Genomic DNA, 26,047 nt, shown 5'->3' with positions numbered 1-26,047 from the left:
ATATCCTTGATTATCTAAAAATCGGACTCTCGCCATCATTCCGGCAGCATGCTCTGCTCATTAGAGCCTTGGAACGCTGCAGAAACCAGAACCACTGGTCAGAGTACATCTGTAAGCTCCATGTTCCCGAATTACATGTCAAACTAGTCAGGACACAAAGAAGAGAAGAGCGATGTTATCTGATTTGGGCCTAATGGTCCTTCTAGGTAGGGATTCTGGCTCTCCCTGATGAGCTACATGAAGGCCAGAAGCTCCAGAGGATATTTGAGCCTCAGCTACTTGAGAGAAAGGACAGAGAGGTTTCAAAAAATGACATAACAAAGCGGGAAAAGTCAGAAAGTGATGCAGAAGAAAACCAATGACTATAGATCAAGAGTCAACAAACTACAGCCCATGGTATAAATCCAGTCCACTGTCTTGGAAATAAGAATGGCTTTTCATCTTTCAATGATTGAAAAAAGTGAAAAGAATAGGCTTAATAAGGTGAAAACAATATGAAGGTCAAATGTCTATAAGTAAAGTTTTATTAGAACACAGCCAAACTCATGCCTTTACATAATGTCATGCTACGATGGCAGAGTTACATAGTTCTGACAGAGACCTTCTGGCACATTAATCTAAAGTATTCACCATCTTCCCCTTTACAGGAGAAGTTTTCTAACCCCTGCACTAGGTGGCTGAAAAGACTTCCATTTTTAGGAACCCAGAGCTTGCCACCTCTGACATGTCTCCATATGCTTCGGCTAAAATGGCACCGGGGGAGGAAGCACTCACCCTGGGCTTAATAAAAGGCCCTTGGGGGGTTGAGGATGTCAGACAGTGGGAGTGAGGAGGACAGAACTGACAGAGCATGGGAGTGCCAGCCCAAGACAAAGATCCAGATCTGCGCTCCTAAGGCTCCAAGGAGATTCTTGTTCTATGATATCTTGTCATTTTAAAACCGAAGCCCACCGGAGCCAAGCATCAGAGGATTGCACCTTGCCCTCGGCATCATTTCTAAGGGTGTAATAAACAATCTTTCTTGGGATTCCTAGTGTTTACAAGCAGCATCCTATCCCTCCCAAGTCATGGGAGCTCACCACACGTATAACCTGACTAGTTCTCACTGACGCCGTGACACAAAATTTGAATCTCCTGGAAGAGAATCTGCTTCCCACTGGCTGTTTGCTCATTTATTTAAATCAAGCTTCATTCCAAAAATGACTTGAGGTGATTTGCTAGTTCTTTGGAACAGAATATATTTTTAAAAAGATGAGCACAAATGGTAAAGCTGGTCTTAATTATCTTAAGGTAACTAGAAATACAGGAAAAGTTGAGTGTGGTGACTTTTCATAAACACCTCACTGGCGCTCAGCCTTGGGCAAACACCACAAGAAGTACTGAAAGAAGAAGGAAAACGTTGACAAAGGCGCTGCCTGGAGAGTCCGTCATGCCCAGTGCGATGCCCCACGTGCCCTCCCACTGCTCGTACAATCCAGGTGCCCGTGACGCCCTAGGCTGCATGCAATTCTACTGGGTAACCCCTCAGGAGAGGTGCTCCCCCTTAACGCACTGTTATCAAAAGAAAAGGATTGTATGCAAATATTTAGCAAAAAGAACATGTTCACTGGGGTCTTGTTTATTGAGGTAGTGGTCACAGAGGCAAGAGACTAGAGCTGATGCATTCTTCTCCACAATGAGCTATTAAATCAGTATTTCGAAGAGCACAGGCACTCTTGACAAGGGCTAAGTAAAAGTAAGCAGAATATAAAATATGCACAGTAAAATCTCTTTTTTGTGAAAGAAAAGTATTTGCGATGGAAAAGAACTCTGGGCAACGATTAAAGTTCTGAGGACACCAACCTTCCTCGGTGGGTCCTCTGGGCCTCCACAAAGACACTTCCCATTTCTAGAAAGGCGCCGTCACACAGTTCTAGTGCCTGTGAGTTATTATTAATTATTATTATCATCACCATTCCACAGTGTTCAGGGTCAGCCTGTTCAAGGGGTGACTGATCATCTGAATTTGGGCACGGTGATCAGTTCACAGTCATGTCCCTTTTCACCACTCGGGGCACTGTCCTCTGCTGTCACTTAAGTGTCATGATGCTACAAGTGTCCTTCCCTGGCTCGCACGAAGTTCCAACTGCAGGACAGAAATTCCCAAAACTAGAAGACCCTGCAGAGACGCCCCATTATTCTCTGTCCTGGCAAAATGCTGTTTCTTTCCACAACACTTGGCGAGGGTCAAAGGGCCAGTGCCATCACCACAGAAGGCTTCATCCATCCTTCTTGTAACAGAATTCTCATCTCCTGGCTCCCCACAATTAGAGAAATGGATCGCACCGGGACAACAACAAGCTATATCATAGAAAAACCCAATGCCTTGGCTTCCGGAATCAAAGATGGTTTAAACCTCACTTCCCATTCACCCTACTTAAAGGAAGCTTAGAGAAAAGAGGATGGACCTTCAGGAGGGGGATCTTACACTGGAGACTTAGTTTTTCCACTTAAAAACTCTGGGACCTTACATATGATATGTTACTGCTCTGAGGGCTCTTCTCCCTTTATAAATCAGAGCAAATTAAGAACAAAAACTTTCCTACATGTCTCATGGCATCAAAAGGATCAAATGAGATCATGCATATGAATGTGATTTTTAAGTGGTGAGATTTTCTAAAACAATTAGAAATTTTAATTTTGATTCTTAGAAATTCAGCTGTCATGCAGACGAGTCATTCAATTGACTACCTGCCACAGAATGTCCAGGAATCCAACTGGAAATAACAATTTCACAGAAAACCAACATTCTCTACATCAGACAAAAGGTTAGTCATGAGACAAATACGGGCTTTACATCAGCCAGAACTGGCTTGACTTCAACTTTTGCTACTAGCTGGATACACAGCCTAGAGAAGTTAAGTAACTGATCAAAGTTTTGGTTTCCTTATCTGTAAGATGGACACATTCCTGGAATATCACAGAGGGTTGAGGTGCGCATTACATAAGACAAAGCTCTGTGAACCTTAGCATAGTGCTGGGGCATTGTCAGCACTTTTCCAGGTGGCTCTGGGAAATGCAAAGGATGAAGCCACGGGACATGCTGTCTCCAGCAAAGCTAGGCAGCCTCAGGGAAAGAAAGAAAAAAAAAAGCCACGCTCTCACGTTCAGGGTTGACAAAGCCGAACTGAAGATGTGCACAACAAGGACAGGATCTGTCCTACACTCTTCACTTTTGATGGTTCAGAATCACAAATATTGAGTAGAGGTGAACTTCTTTATAGCTCTGGGGTTTCCCCTTCACTGGGATGCTATGTGTTATTTGATGACTAATACTCAAGTTCAGTGGTACTGGATTTTGAAATACTGAACTACTGCAGGACTATTAGCCATGTAATGTGGGCTATTAAAACTACTACAGCGGTCCTAGACATGGACAGGTCTGGCAGCGAGCAGCTCGACAGACCAAGGGGGCAGAGACATGGGCATGTGCAGCACCCACCAACAGCTCCAGAGGAACTCAGCACTGGCAGACACAGCCACAGAGCAGGTGGTGCCAATGAGTCAGGTGATGAAGGTCCAAACCACGTAGGAAGCCCTGGCATCCACGTGCGTCACAGTCCCGACAAGTCAACAGCATGCTCAACCTTTCTTCACCTGGAATAGGTGCCAGGGCCCTTAAAGACAATCAGTCTAATGGGGAATTTGATTGAAGGACTTGATGCCACTCCTTATGTCAAACCATGACTCAGAAATGGGCATCATTTAGCTAACGACAAGGACACTTTCAAAAAATGTCCAAAATCAACAAATATATTGAAAATTAAAGTCTTTTGTTCTATAATTATTATCACCTGGTAAGCAGTTATAAATGCATGTGTATATGTGTTTGTTTAGAGAATAAAAGGGGGCTGTACTTTACATTATATATTTATGTATTAATTTATGTTATCATGCCAATTATAAAATATTTTATTATCACTACTGATACCATCAAACCAGTGTATACAGTACTTCCACACCCACTTTTCACAACCTTAATGGGACAATCAGCCCCATCTAAGTGGCTATGGAAGAATCACAGATTCAAGGACTCGAAAAATACAAAAACAGGGAATAAATTAGATGATTCCCCAAGTCCCCTCCAGGTCTAAAAATCTCTGACACTATCATCACTGTAAAAAGGCCATCTGTTAAACGTGTACTGCAGGCTACACACTCTGCTAAGCAGTTTTCAGAAGCTATGAAATCAGACCCTCACAACCAAGCACAGTGTCAGGCAGGCATCCCACTGAGGACACTGTGGCTTTGGTGAACCGCAGCAACAGTCATGGGAGAATGACTCTTCTTCCAGAAGCCTCTTCCTTTATCCACCTCCCCATCCTGTCTTCTTTCATGAGGGACTTTGTTCTTCATGCCCCCATTTTCCCACCTCACTTTGCGCCTCCAACCTAGGATTCCGAAGAATCTGACTCGTGTTAGAATTATTTGTGAATGGGTGTGCCCTCCACTACTCCACTGTCTCTGGCTCTTTAACAGCAGGGACAATGTTTCATGCTTCTTCAGATCCCCCTAAAATCTTAACAGAGTACCTGGCACACAGTAATCACTCAATAAATGTACGCAAAACTGGGCTGCTATAGAATGCAAGAATCAGAGAGAAGATGGCAGGGACGGCCAGGTAGATCAAACAGGTAAACCTTGGCAGAGACCTGGTCTTTGTCTAACTGGCAAACATAATCAAATGCTTTCGATGTCTCCTCACACATCTCTGAGTTTCTGATTACAGCCCTGCGTCTTCCAGCGCGCACAAAGCTTGCCTGCGTAAGAGATAGTGACCTCGTGAGACTCTACAACAGTTTTATTGTACGGAAGCCTAATATTCAGTGAGCAAACCAGGGAGAAATTCCTATCATCAGACAGATAAGAGGAGCTAATTAAGTAATCATTACTAACTTCTCTTCCCCCAAGGAATCTAAGATGTAAAAAAAAGAGAGAATGAGAAATGCAGTCCAAGTGAAGACCACATCGAGACCAAAACTGACCCTCTAGAATAAAGGCAAGGCACAGGGGCCACTGACAGGCTGTCAGTGCTAGGGAAGTTCCAGCTACGTGAATGCAAAATATTTTATTCCATCATGGATCATTGGAATCAAGCCACAGTTGCCAACCCAAACTCTAGCCAATAAACTCTCATATAAAACATATATGGATATTGCTTCATATGATTCAACAAATATTTTAAGTATTTACAGTAAGCCAGGGAAACATTTCTATGTAAGAGATAAAAATGTTATGTCTCACACTCCATCATTATGAATAAATACAATCAATCTACTTAAGGAGATCAGAAGCCCCAAAGGAACCCTAAAGAAATAGAACGGGTTCTGCCCACCACAAGACCCCTCAACTCCAGGAAGTGAGGGAACATCAAAATTTTTTTCTCCCCAGTCCAACCAAAAGGTCAGGTCTTAAACTGCATTAAACGGATCATGACTTTCCCTCTAGTTACTAGTCTCATTGCCTGGGACAGAGAAGACATCCTCACTGTTATCCGACCCCGTCCGTGATGGAGAACAATGATCACGAAGGAATCATGGCCTGCTTAAAGAATATTGCAAAGAAAAATATGAATCAAAAATCTTATTTCCAACATTTCAGTTCCATTTCATAGGAAGAGGGGGCACAACAGAGGCTTCAAAGAGTAACTGAGAGAACAATAACAGTCCTCCCAAATAATCCTCAGACACGTAGACTTTTAGGAAAACACTGTCTGTTATCCAATTAAGCTCTACGAGATGTTCCTCAACCCCGTCTCCTTCCAATAAGACAGTCTTCTCTTAGCTCCTCCTAGGAAGAAATTCTGGAGCTGCCAATGCAGGCAGACTTCTTAGAGAAAGATCCAATCGTTACTCTCCATAGGACAGTAACCATCAGCGTCAATGTACATATACCATATCCTACACATAACACACACATATGCTACACACACACCAAAGGAGCCTTACTGCATGCTAAGTGCTATGCAAGAATGTACAGTATTTCACACAATGAAACTAAAAGATGGTTTTGCTCTTATTTTTTAGATAAAGAAGCTGTGGCAAAGAGGCAGACCAGCTAGGACATAGCTAAGTATGATGCCACGCATTTTCCATTTCCCCAGCTATGGTCAGATACAGACAGCCACAGCAATGCTAGTCCTGCTTGAACCATGAGAGGAGGCAACACACCTTTGGAACACTTCAACACTTAATGAGCATCAGAACTGTATCCCCATGCTTCAAATGGACACACCAGGAAGGTAAAATGACTTTCCCCAATTATTGCTATGATTAACATTTTTATAAAACAGATGTATGGGCCTGACTGGTGTGGGTCAGTTGGTTGGGTGTCATCCCAGAAAGTGAAAGGCCATTGGTTCAATTCCCCATCAGGGTACATGCCTAGGTTGTGGGATCAGTCCCCAGTCGGGGAATGTGTGAAAGGCGGCCAATCAATGTTTCTTTCTCACATAAGTATTTCTCTCCCTCGCTTTCTCCCTCCCTTCCCCTTTATGTAAAAATAATAAATGAAAAAAAAAATCTTAAAATAAAAACGGCTTTATTGACATATAAAATTGACATAAAAGAAATTGCACATATTTAAAATGCAAACATTTGATAAGTTTTGGCATATATATGTGTGGGTACACACACACACATCTTTGTAAAGCCTGTGTCCCTCTTTCTATATCCCTGAACATGGTGCCCAGACTGGGAGAGGATAAGACAAGCACAGTAATTGCCACAAAATGCCATCCTTGATCCTACAGAGCTGTTTACTTTGCCACGGCCATTCTCTGCAAAGCTCTGTACTGTGCTAAGAAACAGAAACTGTGCTTACTTCCTTGGGACAAGTCAGAGTGAAAACTCCATGCATAACCATACATCACAGAGCTCAAGGGAGAGATCAACCAATAAGCAATAAAGAACACTGGAAGTGCAATTGGTCCAGAAACCTGTGTGTGTGTGTGTGTGTGTGTGTGTGAGGTTGAGGGGAGGGGAATGAAAGGAGATACAATACAGAGATGTGAATTCTGGTTTCTACTTTAAAGGTTTTATATATTTATTCTTAGAGAGAGGGGAAGGGAGGGAGAAAGAGAGGGAGAGAAACATCAATGTGTGGCTGCCTCTCAGATGGCCCCCACTGGGGACCTGGCCCACAACCCAGGCATGTGCCCTGACTGAGAATCGAACCAGTGACCCTTTGGTTCACAACCTGCACTCAATCCACTGAGCTACACCAGCCAGGGTTGGTTTCTACTTTAACAAAGGCTTTCATTGAGATGTATATATTTATATGCATAAATATTATATTTTATTTATTTTTGTTATATTTTGTTATATATCATACATAATATAAACTTTATCCTGTCATGGTATAAATACATAACAAAGAGGTCATTCATATTCAATATGGGAAATCTGGGCACATCTAAGGACATATTTCAAGGTCATTCTAGAAAAAAAGCAAATGACTTAGAAAAGAGGATGGGATTGGAGATGAAGGAAGAAAAGAAGAAAATCTAGAATAACACCAGAGGGTGGCCTTGTGCAGTGTAAAGACTGCACGGCAGTATGGTCACCACACCTCTCTGCACCCGAGGTTCTCTAAAACCACAGGAAAAGAAATTGGAACAGAGAAGAAACTACAACGAGAGAACAAATAAGGGTAGCCACTGTTAACATGTTAGAGAAGTGTATATCCTTGCGTTTTTAGTTCTGTGTTTTTCTGTATGTTGTAAACCCCATGAAAGAAGACACCTAACAGGCTCCTGGTGGCTAACTGGACTCAAATTTTAAAAAACAGAGCCTAGCAGCCATTTCTACACAGGGGCCTCTCACACAAACTGCACTACATGGAGAAGCCTGCACTGTGTTTCTGCCATCTGACCCAGCCCTTATAAAGGAGCTCCTGGAATTCTATTTCAGCCGATAGGACTAAGGCTTTCCCCATCCATAGAAGCTGTGCAGTTCCAACCAACCAGAGCAACTCTACTCTGACCAATCAGGACAGTGCCTGTTGGGCCAAACTGTGAGGATTTGGAGTCCTCATTTGCATGAGGACAGAACACTCAGAGATCAGGGACAGGGAATTCTGTCTGTATAAACCAGCTCCCCTTTGGCTCTAAGAGTGTACTTTCCCTTTCCACCAAAAACTGAAAACTGTGTTTCCCAGACTACGCTGAAGAGCTGAAATACGGAAGATGTCTTATTGGATCGGAGGAGAGTAGATCAACACAGCACAAAGCAAAGCAGACCAGCGCAGAGCAGAGCAGAACAGACCATCGAGGAGCAGAGCGGAGCTATCTAGACAGAGAGGGGCCTCGGCCCAGAGCCGCCAGGCCCCCAGAGCCACCTCACAGCCGTGTTGTATCACAATTGAGCAGTTTTTCACTGAATAGTTTCCTTCTTCGAAGAACACCAAATTGGGGATTCCTGGTGGTGCTGAATTGGTACGAACAACCATCTGTTGACAATGGGCATATATATATATTTTCTATAAATACATACACAGAAATAATAGCATATTATATACAGTTTTGTACCTGCTGTTTTTCCCACTTAACACTGAAAAGCATTTTTCAAATCATTAATATTTTTTCTCTAACATCTCTCATAGGACTGCAACATAACTAGTAACTGATTTTCTTTGCAAGGACTCACCAAGTATTATTTTATATATTCATGCATATAAAATGGACAGGAGTTTAGAGGAGCTTATTTCCAGCTTGAGGAGAGGGGTGCAGGTGGCTGGATATAGGAAAGAGAAAAGCTTTATAAGAGAGATGCCATTTAAATTGCAGTTTGGGCAGAAATAGGTTACAGGGCATTTTAGGCTAAGGGAGGAGGGCAAGCACAGGTCAATAGACCACCAAGTCCAGCACAGACATAAAAGAGGAAAAGCATCCTACCTGAGCACCAGTTAGAGCTGTACCAGGGACCATGCTAGAGCACTGAGATTTGGCCATTACGGCCTCCACACAACAGATGAGGAAGGAGGGGACTCAGGTGATCAGTAATTTATCTAAGGCACCACACTGGAAGTTGGATATCATGCTGTTTCCTCAGGGAACTAGGAAGAGGTACAGGGTGTGTTAGAGAGAAAGGAAGGAGAGACTGAGAAGGTGAGTGGTCCTCAGATCCCAGAACGATTGAGGGTCAAGCTAAAGAGTAAGAACTTCTCCCTGCTCTCAGCATAACTGCTTGTGGGGTTGGTTGTCACACTGACATACAAATGACAAAAATGGTTATCACGAGATTCCCAAGAAGCTATTCACAGAGCAGATTAATATTGTCTCAGAGAAGTGGAATTTCCCAGGAAGAGCATACCCTTTAGGGCACATTTCAAAAGCCAGAGTTCCATCTCAGAGCACCTGAAGGAAATTTCGAGGCAGTACCTTCAGCATCTACTTATCAGATATATCTATTAGCAGGAACCCCCAGCAGGCAGTCTGTGAATAAGCTGTGCCACACACAAAAATGCTCAACGAGGCAAAGCGAACTCAGAGTGAGGACACATGTAAATGCTAACCAGAGAGTGCAGAAACACTCTCAAGGTGAATCCTGGGACAAACAAAAGCAAAGCACAAGAAAAAAGAATAATCCACACCAAGCATTCGGAGGAAAAGCTGCTACCTAAGTGCAAAAAGGACCTGCGACTCCTCGGCTCCATTGGTCTCAAGGACAAAGTCTGGTGTGGACTTGGCTTGTGGAGACATTCTCATAAAGGTCTGACCACTGCCCTCTCAAGGGGGAAAACCACTGAGAAAATTCAGTCAAAGTCAACGACGGGGGTAACCTGGGCTAGACATAACAGAATGCCCGAGTCTGGCCTCGGCACACAGCAGACTGTGCTAAATCTCAAGGGCATACCCTTCCCTGCTGGGGAGCAGACTGGTTCACAGCCTCTCTTCAGAACCCTGCCACTCAAAAAACGACCCTCCATGTGCTACTTGTGCCAAAAGTCTCAACTCAACAATAAACACTCCTGGAGAACCAGAAAAAGAGGAGAAGCATTTGGTACCAGCATGATAAGGTTGAAAGAACAGAAGCTCTGCAAATAAGCAGACCTGGATTTATGGTGCTGACCTTCCCTCCTTACTACCTTTGTAACGGTGTAATCTCTCTGAGCCTCAGCTTTCTCCATTGTAAAACAGACAGAGTATCTTCCTTCCATGTATGTGATGAGGTTTAAAAGAGATAATGACAGAGAAGCATCTGCCATCTGAAAGGCAACCATAAGTAGTATCAGCCTATGCATGCTACCTTATTCCCGTACGGGAAAGTGAAGGAGATCCTACGGGCAAAACATCCATGAGAAAAGGAAAGAAGCAGGCACATGGGGAAGGTCTGCATCTAGGCTGCCACGTTCTTCCACTGATTCAGTGGAAAGGCCACCTACTGTCTATAACCTTATGCAAAGAGAAAGCCTATGATACCTTCCTCATAGGATCATCGCAAGGATTAACTCCACCACCTGTAAGAGCACGCTGTCTGCTACATTCACAGCTTAGCAAGTGGTAGCTTGAGGTGCAGGTGCATGTGGTATCACTTGAATTAAGTAGAACACTGCTCACAATGGATCGCCAACTGGGACACTCAAATGCTTTCCTTGCCTGGAGATTTTTGGTCATGGGGGATTGCAACTGCACAGACGAGACAGCCGAGAAACGGTCCTCAGAGGGAAATCCTCACAGTGCCACCTGAGACAGGCTTCCAACCAAAGAAAGGGAGTCCCTCCCTGGTTTCCATGTTAACGCGCTGCTCCAGCTGTCTTTCTGGCTTAATTATGCTCCAATAACTCTGACAAGACTGGCTGTACATCACGGCAGTGGAAATCCTAAAATAAAAGCAAGATTGATGTTATGACCTCAAACTGGGCGTGAGGGCCCACTAATTGGAAATCAAGGACTTAATTGAATCCTGGGCAGGGCACTGCCAGCTGGATTCAATTTCTTCACCTGCAGGAGGAAAAACGGAAATGCACCAATGACAAGGAAGCCAAACGTTAGCTGTTGCTGAGGAGACAAGTAATTGGCTATTTCCCTGGCATACTAGCTACTCAACCCTCAGAAGAGTCTGAAGTCGTGCTTTGGAGAGCCCCTCACCATCATTTCAGGTCTCTCCGGCCTTCTACATACTCAAGGGTTCTTTGTAAGCTCTCTGAACTCAGTTTTGAGGTAGTAACTGTTAAGTGAAATATATATCTATATATGTAGGTATATAGATATATAATATTCCTATATACAATATATAAAAGTTTTTTAAAAATTAACTGAAATATATATATACATATATATTTATACAAACATATATATAAATACTCAAGAAATGTGCCATAAGTAGTAGCCGTATCACCCTCCCATCTTCACCATCACCCACTATTGTAAGGAGCCTGGAGGGGAGGGAAAGCAGGAGAGAGCGATGTGGCTTCTCCTCTGCACATTGCAGAGCGGCACCACATATGGTGCAGACACATCACTGCACAGCCAGGGCCTCCCTGAGTTCAAGGCAGCTTCTGCCTCTGCTTGGCATCTGGCAGAGTCAGATTCTACATCTCTTCTAGTTTCCGTAGTCTGATTGTGTGGATCGATCTGCTCTTGGGACAGAGACTTGCAGGCCTGGATCCTCACCCAGCACTGAGAGATGGGTGTGACAGTCCCCTCCAGAGGAGGAGAGAGGGGATGCTGAGATGGTGACTAATCTGGCTGAGCACTGACCACAGTGGGTCCTGGCACCAGGATAGCGTGCAGTTTCCCCAGAGAACTGGGAGGATATAGAGCGTGTGTTCTGTGTTAGAGAGGGAGGGAAGGAAGATTAGGAAATCCCAAAAGGCTTGAAGTTCAAACTAACTCTGTGAAGTACACAGAGATTTTTAGAGTTATAGGGAGGGGTGTGGGAATGCTTCTGTTGGAAGCTGCAATAAGACAAAATTAACTGAGAATGAATAAGAAGAGCTCAGTGAGAACAGAGACAGTGCTCAATTTATACCGTACCATGGAACCTGTACCATGCACCAAGCAGGACGCCGACCAGGGTAATCAGTCCAAAATGGAACACTGAACTGGAGTGAATTAAATGTGTCAAAAACCACGAGCTCCATTTCGGCCTTAAACCAAGTACAATTGCATTATAATGCTGCAAGGTAATTATGGTGGTAGCTATCATTTATTAATCACCTTCTGATTATTGGAAACCGGGACTATGACCTTCATATCCATTATCTCATTTAATCCTCACAATCATGTTGCTAAGTTAAATTCTATTATCCCATTTCCTCAGGTGAGCAAACTGAGGACCCAAGGGGCAAATATGGCCCCACAGCCAGGGATCTTCCCAAAGCCCATGTTCTTCTCCTGACATGTTGCTGCTACACATACATACACACACACACACACACACACACACACACACACTAGTTAAAAGCTTCAACCATAGAGGGAAACAGTCAAACCAGAAAGCACCATTAGAGAATAGAGAAGCCAGATCCCGGTCTGGTTCTTCTCTCTATATGATCTAAGTGTGCTTTTAAGACCAGCCACTAAGGAGAGAAAAACTGCTAACCAGCAGTTGCTCGTAAGGCACGAAGGGCAGAAAATGACCTTCTGAGACTTTAATAGGCAGCAAAGGAAAGCCAAGGCCTAGCTATGCTCACAGTCTCTGATGTGGACTTGGTCACACAAAGGGATGGTGGCAGCAGCTTAAGATGTTCTTTGCTCATGTGTGGAATCTAAAAAAGCCAAACCAGAGAGTACAATGGTGATAACCAGGTTCTGGAGTGTGAGGGGGTGGGAAAGATGTTGTTTAAGGGTCCAAATTTGCAATGAGTGGTAAATAAGTCCTAGAGACCCAATGTACAATATAGTTATTATAGACAATAATTATAATAATCAAGCTTGAATATAATAAAACTTGCTAAGAGACTAGATCTTAATTATTCAATCCACTAAAAAAAACTATAATTATGTGACGTGCTAGAGGTGCTAAGTATTGCTATAATGGCAATCGTAGCACAACATATAAATGTATCAAATCAACATGCTGTACACCTGAAATTTATATAATGTTATATATATATATATATATTAAAGATGTTCTTTCTTAAATTAGCCTCTTCCCACTGCCCAATGCCATCCACCCAACGGGCACACGCCGTCTTTAGGGTCGGCAGCTGCTGCTCTGACTTTGATTCTTTCGTCCACCAGCCACGCACACCACCATTTCACTGATGGCAACAGCACAGGAGAAGAGGGGGGCAAGAGCTCGAACCAGCCTGTGAATACACGCTCCACCCTCCCTGCAGAAACCATTCTACAGACTTGCCCATTGTCAAGTCCCTTTAAGGTATAAAACCATGTTAGTGCTGACAAACCCAGGGTCACAGCCTTCTTTGACAAGGCTATGTGTGACAGAGCTGAGAAGGCATTAGCACTGTCTGGTCTCCCTTGGTGCCTTTTAGATGCCAGATAACAAGATCAGAGCTCATAGGCCCTGAGATTTGAAAGGTGGGCACAACCACAGAAAGGTCTTGGTAAAGGAGGGACAGCATGAGAGGCTGAAAGCAGGTGGCCCTCCATCATGAGTAATGTGTCCTCTGCAAAACCTGAAGAATGGTATGAGACTGGGCTGGCAGATGCATTTTAAAGATTTGGGTTCCTTCTTTAAAAGGAGGAAACAGGGTTTCATCCAGTTTATACAGAACCTTTGTACATACTGAAAAGGGCACTCTGGCCCTTCAGTATCTGATCTCAGTCCACAGTCAACCCCTCAAACAAGCCTGTCTCTGTGTAGTGTAACTGGACAAGCAAACTGCAGCAGCTCCAGAGGAAATTAATTTTCACTGGGCTCCCCTGTGTGCCAGGCCCAGGCAAGATGTTTCACATGCACCGCTTCACGTCACCCTTACAAGGACCCTGCAAAAAAGGCTAAGTTGGCCCCACTTTACAGATGCCAAAATGAGGCTCAGAGAGGTTACATAATCTGTCCAACTAAGAAGCCAGCAAGCAGTGGTATAAGAGGTTCCCAGGATTCAACGTCAGGTCTGACTCCAGAATGCAGAGGTACCAAGACCTTGGGTTCAAAATAGCTTGGGATGCTGTTTAAAAATGCAGAGTTCCATATTTTTTTCTGAATCAGAATATCTGACGGTAGGGCCCAAAGTCTGCATCTTTCATCACTGCCTCAGGAGCTTCTGATAAACATGCAAGTGTAACAACACAGACCCAGCCCTATGCCATACTTCCTCACTGAGAATAAGCGATCTTCAGTGAAGATGGGGGGGGGGGGGGGGGGAGAGGGAGGGGCTACCATTTACAGAGCACTTTTTACCTGTCAGGCACTTCATGGACGCTATCATATTTAATCCTTACAACAACCAGAGAGTAAAATGTGAAGGATATCATGATGCCCATTTTACAGAGGAGGAAATTGAGGCTCGTGAAAGTTAAATAACTCTAGAAAGGTCACATATCTACCAAATAGCAGGTCAGAACATGAACCAGGTCTGCCTGGCTCTAAATCCTATGCCCCTGCACCATCACATTCTTTATTTCCCACTTGACAGAGAGAGGAGTAGAGGTCTCAGTGTGACCATCAGTAGCATGTGCGTGGGTGGATGGACCTTAAATGCCTGCAGGGAGACCTAACCCGATATAATCAGGCAGCAGAAATGGCTATGCCCTGGGGAGCCCAACTCCTCCGGCAGCAGCCACTGTCACTGTGCTCTCCATAGAAGTGGGGGCAGCACGGGTGCCTCTTCCCCTTGCACTTCCTCACTGCCATCCACTGCCTTCCAGGCATGAGCCCAGGCATTAGGGAATTTCCATTATCTGACCCATGAGAGAAACCAAAGAAGTTTATGTCCCAAATACCTGTGTGCCCTTAAGCAGATGGCTTTCCCTCTCTGGGCCAAGCCTCTTCCTCTGTAAAATGAGAAGGTGGCATTAGCTATTCTCCAAGGTCCCTTAACACCAGGTGACTCATGATTCGCAGACTCTATAAAATGTGAGTTAAACTATGACGTATGCAATTTGCTACAGTGCAAGGTATGGGGAGGAGCCCCACCAATTGGACATGACATTTTAAGTGCTACTAAGGGTAGCATCAGTCTAACAGAAGCATTCAAGTCACCATCAAGGCTTCTGTTTCCTATTTCTGTCTGGGAAGCCCTGCTGAGGGCTGGTATATAACAGGCTGGTCAGCTGCAACCTCCTTCTATCCTCTTTTGCTGACCTGGGCATCACTCTCAAATTGAATGACCACTCCCCATTCACTGGTTGCCCATTTTTATAACCTTGAAACATCTGCATCTTGCCTTTTTAACATCCAAAGTATGCTCCTAGAAGCAAGCTGGGAGGGCTAGATAACACTGCACACACGGCGCAGAGCACAGAGCAGCGGACACACTGAGAGTAAGAGTATTCTAGTATTCTGCCACTAAAAACAGCAAAAGCCCTGGCTGGAGTGAGTCAGTTGGTTTCAGCGTTGTCCTGTGAACTGAAAGTCATGGGTTTGATTCCTGGTCAGGACACACGTGTAGGTCGCAGGTTCGGTCCCCAGTCGGGGCACATTTGAGAGGCAACCAATTGCTGTTTGTCTCTCACACTGATGTTACTCTCCTTCTGTCTCTCCCTCCCTTCCCCTCTCTCTGAAATCAAAAGGTGTGTCCTTGGGTGAAGATAAAAATAAAAACAAAAATAATAAATAAATAATGAAAATAGCAATCAGCTAACATTTGAGTGCCTACTATGTGCCAGGCATTGTTCTAAATGCTTTACAGCCCTACGAGGTACATATTATGACCAGCTTGTATTTTGTAGATGTGGAAACACAAATAGAGAGGCCTCCTTACTTTCTGAGGTCACACAGTTAATAAAGGCACTGTGGATAGTCTCCCATACCTCTTATTAAATGACTACACCAGGAGAAAGCAGTTGGGGCGGTATGCCTTTGGCATCAGACCTGGGTCCAAACTCCAGCTCAACAATTCACTAGCTGTTTCTTTAGACAAGCTGCTTCAACCTTTCTGTGCCTCAGTTTCTCCATCTGCAAAACAGACGAACAACCTCTACCTTGTGGGCTTATGCTGAAGACCAGAGATAAATACCTATGAAAGAACCTAGTATTGTACTCGGCCTAGTAATTTACTGATGGATGTGCTGAACTGCTGCTCAGTAAAAGGCTTTGCGCTAGGTGTTAGGAACACAGAAGAAAGCACTATCCCAGCCCTCAAGCTGCTCATAGTCTACCGACTGGACAAGCATAACCAAATCGTATATACCACGTGGGAGGGGCCGGGTTATTATGCACAGGATACCACCGGAACACAGAGAAGAGCACCTGAGAGCAAGGCAAGCTAGACAGAGTCCGCAAGGAGGAGCGAGGCTAGCCAAGACAGATGAGTGCCCAGGGGCATTCAGGGCCAGGGGGTTCCATTCCATCAGTGGACTGAGCCATACCCCAGGGTGTGGGTAGATCTTAACCCTATTCTCAAACCACACACTCACTTTTGGTAAATACGGTCTGTGCTCCCTTCAAATTTTTTCAGAATCTAAAATGTGTGTAGAACTCCTGCTAATCTAAGACGGAATGGATGGACATGGGGAAAAAAACATATAAAACTATCACCGGGACATAGAAGGCAGGGACAGGAGCTGGATTTCCTCGAATACAACTTATTTTATAGCGCTGACCTTGGAACTATGTAAATACTCTACGTAACTACAAACACAACTTGAAAAGCAACCCCTACAAACTGAGAGGCAAATGAATCCAGCTAAGTATCAAACTGGTGGCATAGCCACACTGAGGAACTATCTCAAGTGACTTTAAGGCACAAAGTAACTGTCTTAAACAGAAATATACCCAGACTAAAAACAAACAAAAACACAACCAACCCTACAACCTTAAACTGTTTTGGTGCTACTGCTGGTACTGATATTCTGTGACTGTGTGTTATGGCACCAAGCAAACCAGTAACTGCATTGGTGTAACTAAAAACCAGGATTCTTGGCATGGGAGGAAGGAGCTATAGATATGAGATGCTGGTGTAAGAGACTGATGAAATAAGTTTTAAAAAACGTTCCTGAATATGAGTTGGAAGTATCATTATAAATCCATGATGTATTTTGTCTTTCAAAAAATTTGCTCCTAACTCTATCTACTGAGAAGGGCCAGTTTTCTCTCAGACAGAAAGCCGGGCAGAGGCCATTGTCCCTTTCTGAGCCCACCCCCAACAGAGCCACAGAGCCAGCAAGCCAGTGCCACATCTGAGACTCCACCCACCTGGTAACACTGTAGGTCCCACCCTGGAGATCCCCTGAGACTCTGTCCCACCCAACTTGTGGGCCCACCCAAACTGTTAACCATGACTTTTCCATATGAATGGCAGGTCTTGGCTCATGCTTCACAACTTCCAGAATCCTATCAAACAAGGAACAGCCAGCCTCAGTGATCCCCGATCCCCCCATACAACTTGCTAAGTGGACTCAGACCTGACTCTAGCAGAAGCCAGACTAGATTCACAGTTTGGCTTCACTGGGAATCTCCAAACTGAGCACAAGTAGCAGACATCTCAGATTGCTTTATAGCTCATGCGGGGTGGCCCCAGGCTGAACACAGATGGGGCCTGAGCTTGGCCTGCACCACCTGGGAAATCCCAGAACCTGCACACCCAGTGGACAACTACAGACTACATCAGAGCACCCCCACCATGCCCCTGCACAATAGATCCTCCACAGAGGGCCGAGGTTGGTGGTCAGTGGTCACAGCCAGTCCTTGCAGCTGTCTGGTTGGGATAAATCTCTCTCATAGATCTGCCAACAGCAATCAAGGCTCAACTGTAAGAGGAGAGTGTACTCAGTCCACACAGAAGGCACAGCTTGAGTACCCAGCTTGGGTAATAGGGGAGGCTGTGCCACTGGACCCTACAGGACACCTGCTACATTAGGCCATGATACCAAGACAGGAAGCCATAGCAGCTCTACCTAATACATAGAAACAAACACAGGGAGACTGCCAAAAGACAAAGAAACACAGCCTAAATGAAAGAACAGATAAAAACTCCAGAAAAAGAACAAAACAAAATGGAGGAAAGCAATCTATCAGCTTCGGAGTTCAAAACAGTGGTAATAGGATGCTTAAGGAACTCGGTGAGGACCTCAGCAGCATAAAAAAGATCCAGGCAGAAACAAAGGATACACTAATTGAAATAATGAACAATTTATAGGAAAAAACCAGTATAGTGGATGAGGCCAAGAATAAAATCAATGATATGGAACATAAGGAAGCAAAAAACAACCAATCAGAACAACAAGAAGAAAAAAGAATCCGAAAAAACAAGGATAGTGTAAGTAGCCTATGGGACAGCTTCAAGAGGTCCAACACTCACATCATAGGGGTGCCAGAAGAAGAGGAAGAGCAAGAAATGTGAAATCCATTTGAAAGAATAATGACAGAAAATCTCCCTAATTTGGTGAAGGAAATAGACACACAAGTCCAGGAAGCACAGAGAGTCCCAAACAAGATGGATGCAAAGAGGCCCACTCCAAGACAAATCATAATTAAAATACCAAAGGTTAAAGAGAGAATTTTAAAAGCAGCAAGAGAAAAGCAGTTAGTTACCTACATAGGAGTCCCCATAAGACTGTCAGCTGATTTCTCAAAAGAAACTGCAGGCTAGAAGGGATTGGCAAGAAATATTCAAAGTCATGAAAAGCTGGGACCTACAACCAAGATTGCTCTTCCCAGCAAAGATATCACTTAGAATCGAAGGGCAGATAAAGAGTTTCCCAGAGAAGAAAAAACTAAAGGAGTTCATCATCACCAAACCATTATTATATGAAATATTAAAGGGACTTATTTAAGAAAAAGATAAAAACTATGAGCAATAAAATGGCAATAAATACATATCTATCAACAACTGAATCTAACAAACTAAGCCAAAAAGAACAAAGACAGAATCATGTATAGAGAGAGCATTTTGATGGCTGCCAGAGGGGAGAGGGTGTCACGGAATGTGAACAGGTGAGGGGATTAAGAAGTACAAATAGGTAGTTACAGAATAGCCACAGGAATGTGAAGTACAGTATAGGAAACGGAGTAGCCAAAGAATTTATATGCGTGACCCATGGACACGAACAATGGTTTGGGGATGGCCTGAGGGAGTTGCGGCTAAAGGGAAAAAATCAGGATAACTGTAATAGCATAATCAATAAAAAATAATTTAAAAAAGAAAAGAATACTACTGTCTGTGTCTATGAATTCTTTGGGCCCTGGGGTTTTGTGTTTTTTGCTCACTCCCTTCACCTTTTTCACCCAGCCCTGCAACACCTCTCCCTTCTCACAGCTGTCAATCTGTCTATATCTATAAGCCTGTTTCTATTTTGTTTGTTAGTTTATTTTATCCGTGTCTCTAAGGTTTTTTTTTTCTCTGATAAAGGAAAAGAATTAAGTCTTTTCCTGCCTTTGCAACTCCTAGTAAAATAATGAAATTAGGCAGTGATCACAAAAGCAGAACATACATCATGTTCCCTCAATGGAAATACAAAACACAATCTTAGAAGTAGTCTTGCAAAAATCTAATCTGAACCTAAATCTGATCAAGCCTCCAGGTCTAACCACCAGGCAACACAGGGGACAGAGAGAAATAAGTTAAATGCCACTACGGGCATGCCTTCAGCAAAATCCAGATGTCGGAGGAAATCTACAGTGCAAATAACCTGATTTTCAACAAAGAAATTGCAAGGGGACAAAAAAGAGATGAAAGGGAAACTTTAGATGAAAGACAGAAAGAATTAAGAACTGTCACCCAATGCCAATGCATGAACATGATTCAGATCCTTGTTCAAACAAACTAACCAGAAAAAATTAAGACTCCCAGTTAAAAGAATTGGGAAGTTTTGAACAAAGTGGATATTTCATCACATAAAGGAACTACTATTAATATTCTAGATATGACGAGGATATTGTGATACTGTTTTTAAAAGGAACCCTTATATTTTAGAGACACATTGAATATTTAAGAATGAATTAATATTATGGCTGGGATTTACTTCACAATAATCCAGAGGGGCAGGTACAGATGAATGTGATTGGTCATGAGTAGATAATTGTCAAAGCTAAGTGACAGGGACATAGCTTTCTGCTATTTATGCTGTTTCTCCCTCATATATATATATATATATATATCCGTGTGTGTGTGTGTATATATATATATATTTGAACTTAGAAAGCTACATATATTTGCATAGTATACAAATGGTATATCATAATATATAATTTATATATTTTATATATACACACGGATAAATATAATCCACCTTTTCTCACTACCTATAGTACTTCCAACTATAGAGCTGAGTCTCCGTCATTTCTCACCTGAATTATTGCAGTAGTCTCTTAACTGGTGTCTTCACCTCCACCCTTGTCTCCCTGCAATCTGTTAGATAGAGAGCAACAAAAGTATTCTTTTAAGAAATAAGGCAAATCACGTTACTCTTCTGCTTAAAATCTTCCAATGGTTTCCCATCCCCCTTAGAGTAAAAATCAAAGTTCTTATTATGGCCTACAAGGCTCCAGAAGAGTTGTGCTCTGCATGCCTCTTGGGCCTTATCTCCTGGCTCTCCTTCCCTGTCTTCTCTGCAGCCACCTCACCCCAGTACTCAGTGCATTCCTGCCCCCGGGCCTTGGCACTCACTCTCCCCCTCTTCCCCAGATACCCGCATGGCTGGTTTTCTTTCAGACTTCCTACCCAAGTCTGCTTAAATGTTTCTTTTTCAGAGAGGCTTTCTAGAGCACCCTATATAAAATAGATTCCCCTACCCCAGCATCTCCTTATTCTAGTTTATTTTTCTTCATGATAGTTTTTACAACTGAATTTTATTCTGTCTCCACCTACTAGAAAAGGAGCTCAGTGAAAGGATAGATATGTTTTGTTGTGGGCATTGTTCTTTCCAAAGTGTCTGGCTCAATAAATATGGTTGATTTTGACCTTAAATTCTGAACTATAAACTAGTCAGTGATACCTCACAGCGTGCTGAGCACAGGGTGGTGGGATAGGTAGGAACCAATTATGGAATGCTTGCATGCTCCTTTAAGACACTCAAATTTTACCTTGAAGGTGATAGGGAGCCTCTAGCTATATAGAACAGGCCTTCAAATTTAGCTATAGTCATTCTTACCACTTTCACTATCATAGTAAAAGCAGCCCAGGCGTTTTTGGTGTTTATATGGTGTACACATCAGAAGGTCTATCCCCTTCTAAAGAAGCTGAACCATTGCACTTCTGGTTAGCCACTTTAGACAGCTGTTTCCTTCTGGATTAGAATAAAATGCCCCTGCATGAAGGGATATGAACATACACAAAAAGGCAATTATTTGCCCACAAAGTTCCTTGAATAAAAATGCCCCCAAACCATGAGCAACTTGGGGTGGGAATGGCCACCAGGAAAGAATCTGGTGCCCCAGTGGCAACACAGTTTTATGATGGAGGAGGCTGGGTTAAGAATGGGTGATACAAAGAAATCTGAGCGCCACCGGTCTCCTCCTGCAGTTCCTACAGGCCAGCACCAAATCCATCCCACCTTTCTCACACCCACTGCTGGTCAGCACCTTCATTCAGGCCACTTGCACCTCCTGCCTCCTGAATGTCCCGCGAACGGATCTCCTTACTGCCAGCCTAGCACCCTTCTCTTCCGCTCCAAAGGGATGTTGTTAAAGTGCAAACTTAACCTGATCACTCTCCTTCTTAGAAACTGTCAGGGATTCCAGGTAACTGGGTTTTCAAAGTCTGGAATTACCTGGGGGCTGCTTACCTCTACAGCCTCACCTCCTGTGTGCCTCCCCGTCCTGGAGCTGTTTGTCCCCATCTCAGGGAACCACGGGCAGTTCTCCCAAGAGCCCACCCCCGTTCTCGCTTTCTCTAGAACTTTGCACACGCTTTCTTAGGTTCCTAGGTTTCCTTAGCTGTCTCGAGGATTTGTGTTCCCTTCGCTCCAGCAGCAATTCTCCACGCGTTACATGCGTTACATTTTGTGCCTTATCCTAAGGAAAGCCATTCTACAAGGCCTCACATTATTTACCATCTTGCCAGAGGCTGTCAGGCTTAAGGGTGTTTTGTAATTTATGTTCTCCTGGTTCTTGTGCTGAACATGATTCCATCTTATACTTGCAGTGTTCATGTCCTCCTGCAAAATCTTGCAAGTATAATCACTTGGGAGTCTTCTTTTCATTTTGATAGTTTTGTCATGGTCCTCTCCCGAAGCAGGGATAGTGAAATTAACCTAACAACAAAACTGCCATCTTGTCCTCAATGATCCAGGAGATAAAAAAATATATCTTCGAAAGAATTTCTTATAATGAGTGAATCAGATACAGACATGGCTGAAGCCTAGGTTACTTTGTGAAATAGATTTTTTATTTATTTCTATTCATATCTATGCTTCTTTTAAAATTTTATTTTTCAATTACAGCTGACATACAATATCTTATTAGTTTCAGGTGTACAACACAGTAATTACACATCCATATAATTTACGAAGTGATCACTCCATAAGTCCACGGCCCCACCTGACACCATGCATAACTGCTACAATGTTACTGACTGCATTCCCTATGCTGCACTTTACATTTTGTGACTGTTTTTGTAACTGGAAATTTGTACTTCGAATCCATCTTTTTCACCTATCTACCAGCCCCTGCCCATCTGGCAACCATCAAAACGTTCTCTGTGTCTACAAGTGTGTTTCTCTTTTGTTGGTTCACTTATTTTGTTTTTTTAAATTCCACATATAGGCCCTGGCTGGTGTGGCTCAGTGGAGTGAGCGCTGGCCTGCAAACCCAAAGGTTGCCGGTTTGATTCCCAGTCAGGGCACATGCCTGGGTTGTGGGCCAGGTCCACAGTGGGGGCCACATGAGAGGCAAACACACAGAGGTGTTTCCCTTCCTCTCTTTCTCCCTCCCTTCCCCCTCTAAAAAAAAATAAATAAAAATATTTAAAATAAATAAATAAATAAATATAGGTAAAATATAGGTAAAATATATAGGTAAAATCATACAGTACTTGTCTTTCTCTAACTTATTTCACCTAACAAAATACTCTCTAGGTCATATCCATTGCTGGATATGGTAAGATTTTATTCTTTTTTATGGTTGAGTAATATCCCATTGTATAGATGAACATCTTTTTCTTCTTTTTTTAATCCTTACCTGAGGATATGATTATTGATTCTAGAGAGATGGGAAGGGAAGGAGAGAGAGAGGGAGAGAAACACTGATGTGAGAGAGAAACATCAATCAGTTGCCTCCCACATGTGCCCCAGCAGGGGACCAAACCCGCAACCTAGGCCCGTGCCCTGACTGGGAATCAAACTCATCACCTTTCAGTTTATAGGACGACACTCCAACCGACTGAGCCACCCCGGCCGGGGCCCCCATCTTCGTTATTCATTCATCTATCACTGGACACTTAGGTTGCTTCCATAACCAGATACCTTGGTTATTGTAAATAATGCACAATGAACATAGGGGTGCTTATATCTTTTCAAAGCAGTGCTTTGGATTTCTTCAGATAAGTACCCAGAAGTGGAATTGCTAGGTCAGATGGTAGCTCTATTTTCAATTTTTTAAGGAATCTCCATAAGGAATCTCCATGTTTTCTACAGTGGCTGTACCATCTATGCGTCTTCTTTAAAAAGGTCATGTAAACAACCTAAAATCCTTAATAATGGTTCTCCAGGCTCTGCATTCCACATGATACAACCAAACACAAGGTAATGTTAAAGAGTAAAGCTGGAGGGAAAGTCAAATAGTCTTGAGGAATTCTGGACTCAGGGACATCATAGGAAGTTTTTAGGGTTAGTATGCAACAGAATTTGCAGTTATTTTCTTAAAATGTTTAAAACAATACCCAATCTGTAAGGCATTGTCCTAAAGATGGCACTGGTGTTTTTTAAGACTTTAAAGCTACTGTGTTTTTTAGAACTTATAACTGTAAGTACAATAACATCGGGGTTGGAGCCCTAGTTCTGTTACCTGCTGGCTTTGTTGTGACCTTGGGGAAGTCACTCATCCCTCTTGACCCTCAGTCTCCTCATTCATAAAATGAATATAATTAAACTCATGAGGCAGTTGTAAAGTGAAATAAAGAGATGTCATGGAAGTGCTCTGTAATCTAAAAACAAGGCATTGAAGGTTTGTGTTCACAGTCAATGCTAAAGAGCAGTGCAATTAGAAGATAAGCTCTTCCTAGGACTTCAGTTCTCCACCTAAGCGCCCATCTATTTCACCGAGCTGTTCTTTTTATTTTTATTTGAAGTACATCAAAAGGATCTCTGCTGAGCCTGGGCAAATCACAAATAAGTCCAGAATGTCCTATCAAATCCCCGCAATTAAGTACTGGACTTACGTTCTTTTGCTTGCTTTTTAAAAAAGAACATCTTGGTGTGTGTGTTATAAACTTTAAAGTGAATGGCTGAATTAACATCAGATTAAGAACCCAGGTGCCCAAACGGGAACCATGTGCAAATCTGCTAGTGATTGATGGGCTGCTGCCAGTTGATGCACATCTGTGAGGCTCCAGTCACTATAAATAAAAGAATCTGCCATTGTTTTCAGAGCAGCTCAACCTCTCTGCCCACAGAACAGCCTTTGAGCAGCCTCCAATTTTCTATCAATTCCAGGTTTGAGACTGATACAATCATTTGATTTCTAACCCTTTAAGTGCTTAAATGAATTTTAAGAGGGAAGGGTAAGCTGAATATTTTTATAAACCACTGCTAATATCAAAAACATTGCTCCTTTCTTAGTTTCGAAGTCCTTGGGGTATCTCAAAAGAGTTCTGAAAGGAACATCATCAATGTGACCACTTTCAAAGGTGAGTTTCGTGAAGCAAAAGATACCAATGATTCATCAAGGACATTGTTGCTCCTTCTCCCAAATATACCTAAGCAAGGGAGAATCTGACAAGCAGGAAGGCGTCACTGAGGCTTGTCCAAAAATAACCACTAATTCTCCACGGGGCATGGGGTGGGGGCACCACTCACAGTGAGCCCTGTCGCCCCTTCTGTAACAAACAGACGCTAAGATATATAAGGCTCAAGCCTGATACTTCTTGCCTGTTTTCCATTTTCCCCACTCAGGACATTTGCTTTTGTTACTCCTATTAGAAACCTCTTCCAGGCTCTTTTCATGATTGATTCGTTCTCATTCTCCCGAACTGCAAATGCTACCCATTCCGGAAGGCATCCCCTCCCACCACCTCTAATGCAGCCCCCATCACCACCCCACAATTTGCCAAGTATTTGCTATTCTGAAATATCCTGTGGTCTACATATCCTGATTTGGGATTGGTAAAGGGACTTGACCATAGAGATATGGTCTCCTCGGAGAATGCCATATGGTTAATATTTGTAATGTATAACCCATTCATCATACTTACAAGTGGAAAAAAACCCAAATGTTAAAAAGCAAGGCTATCATTAAATCAGGGTCTAGAAAGATCTGTGATCAATCAGAGCCTATAATCTCTAATCAGGCACAGCAAGGCTGGCAAACGCAGGCCTGGCACCAGTTCTCAGGATATCCTGAGAGACTCCAGAACATGAGGAAACAGAGTGAACATGAGGCAGTGGGCAAACTAAGATTTCCAGTTTGGCGTCAGACTGACATGGAGTCAAATCCCAACTCTGCCACATGTAATAAGTCCTTTGCTATCTTCACGCCCCAGTCTCCTCATGCAAAAGAAAATACCCCAAGGAGCAGAGCTGACAGCGAGGTGTAGCACAAGGACAACAGCCTTTCCCACTTTTGTCACTGTATATTTTTTTCTGATCTGAGCTCAGAGTTAGCAAACAGGATGTAAGATCCGGCCCTTCAACTTGGGGCTCATAACCTATTAAAAAACAACACTTCCTGCTCAGGTTATATTTAAAAGTGTCTGATTATTACATGACATGAGAGTCCTTTACAAAGTGTTAATGAGCAACTCAGATTTGTATGGCATCAAAGTGGAGAAGGCAATGACCTCAGGA

At 43.2% G+C, this 26,047-nt stretch overlaps 1 protein-coding gene across 7 annotated transcripts in view; it reads right to left on the bottom strand.

Moving 5' to 3' along the window:
- The window catches only part of DNAJC6 (DnaJ heat shock protein family (Hsp40) member C6), a 146,581-nt gene that overhangs the window by 41,678 nt on the left and 78,856 nt on the right, over positions 1 to 26,047 (bottom strand). For 2 of the 7 annotated variants that reach the window (XM_053920132.1, XM_053920133.2), the window contains exon 2: positions 20,397 to 20,457. The exons of the other annotated variants lie outside the window; for them this stretch is intronic. The gene's annotated coding sequence lies outside the window, so the exon portion shown is untranslated. The remainder of the gene's footprint in view (positions 1 to 20,396; positions 20,458 to 26,047) is intronic. 7 annotated transcript variants of the gene reach the window in all.

Source organism: Desmodus rotundus, chromosome 3 (assembly GCF_022682495.2).
Source record: "Desmodus rotundus isolate HL8 chromosome 3, HLdesRot8A.1, whole genome shotgun sequence".
NCBI classification, from domain to species: domain Eukaryota; kingdom Metazoa; phylum Chordata; class Mammalia; order Chiroptera; family Phyllostomidae; genus Desmodus; species Desmodus rotundus.
Note: the sequence above shows the minus strand (reverse complement) of the source record. Positions and strands in the feature narration are given on the sequence as shown.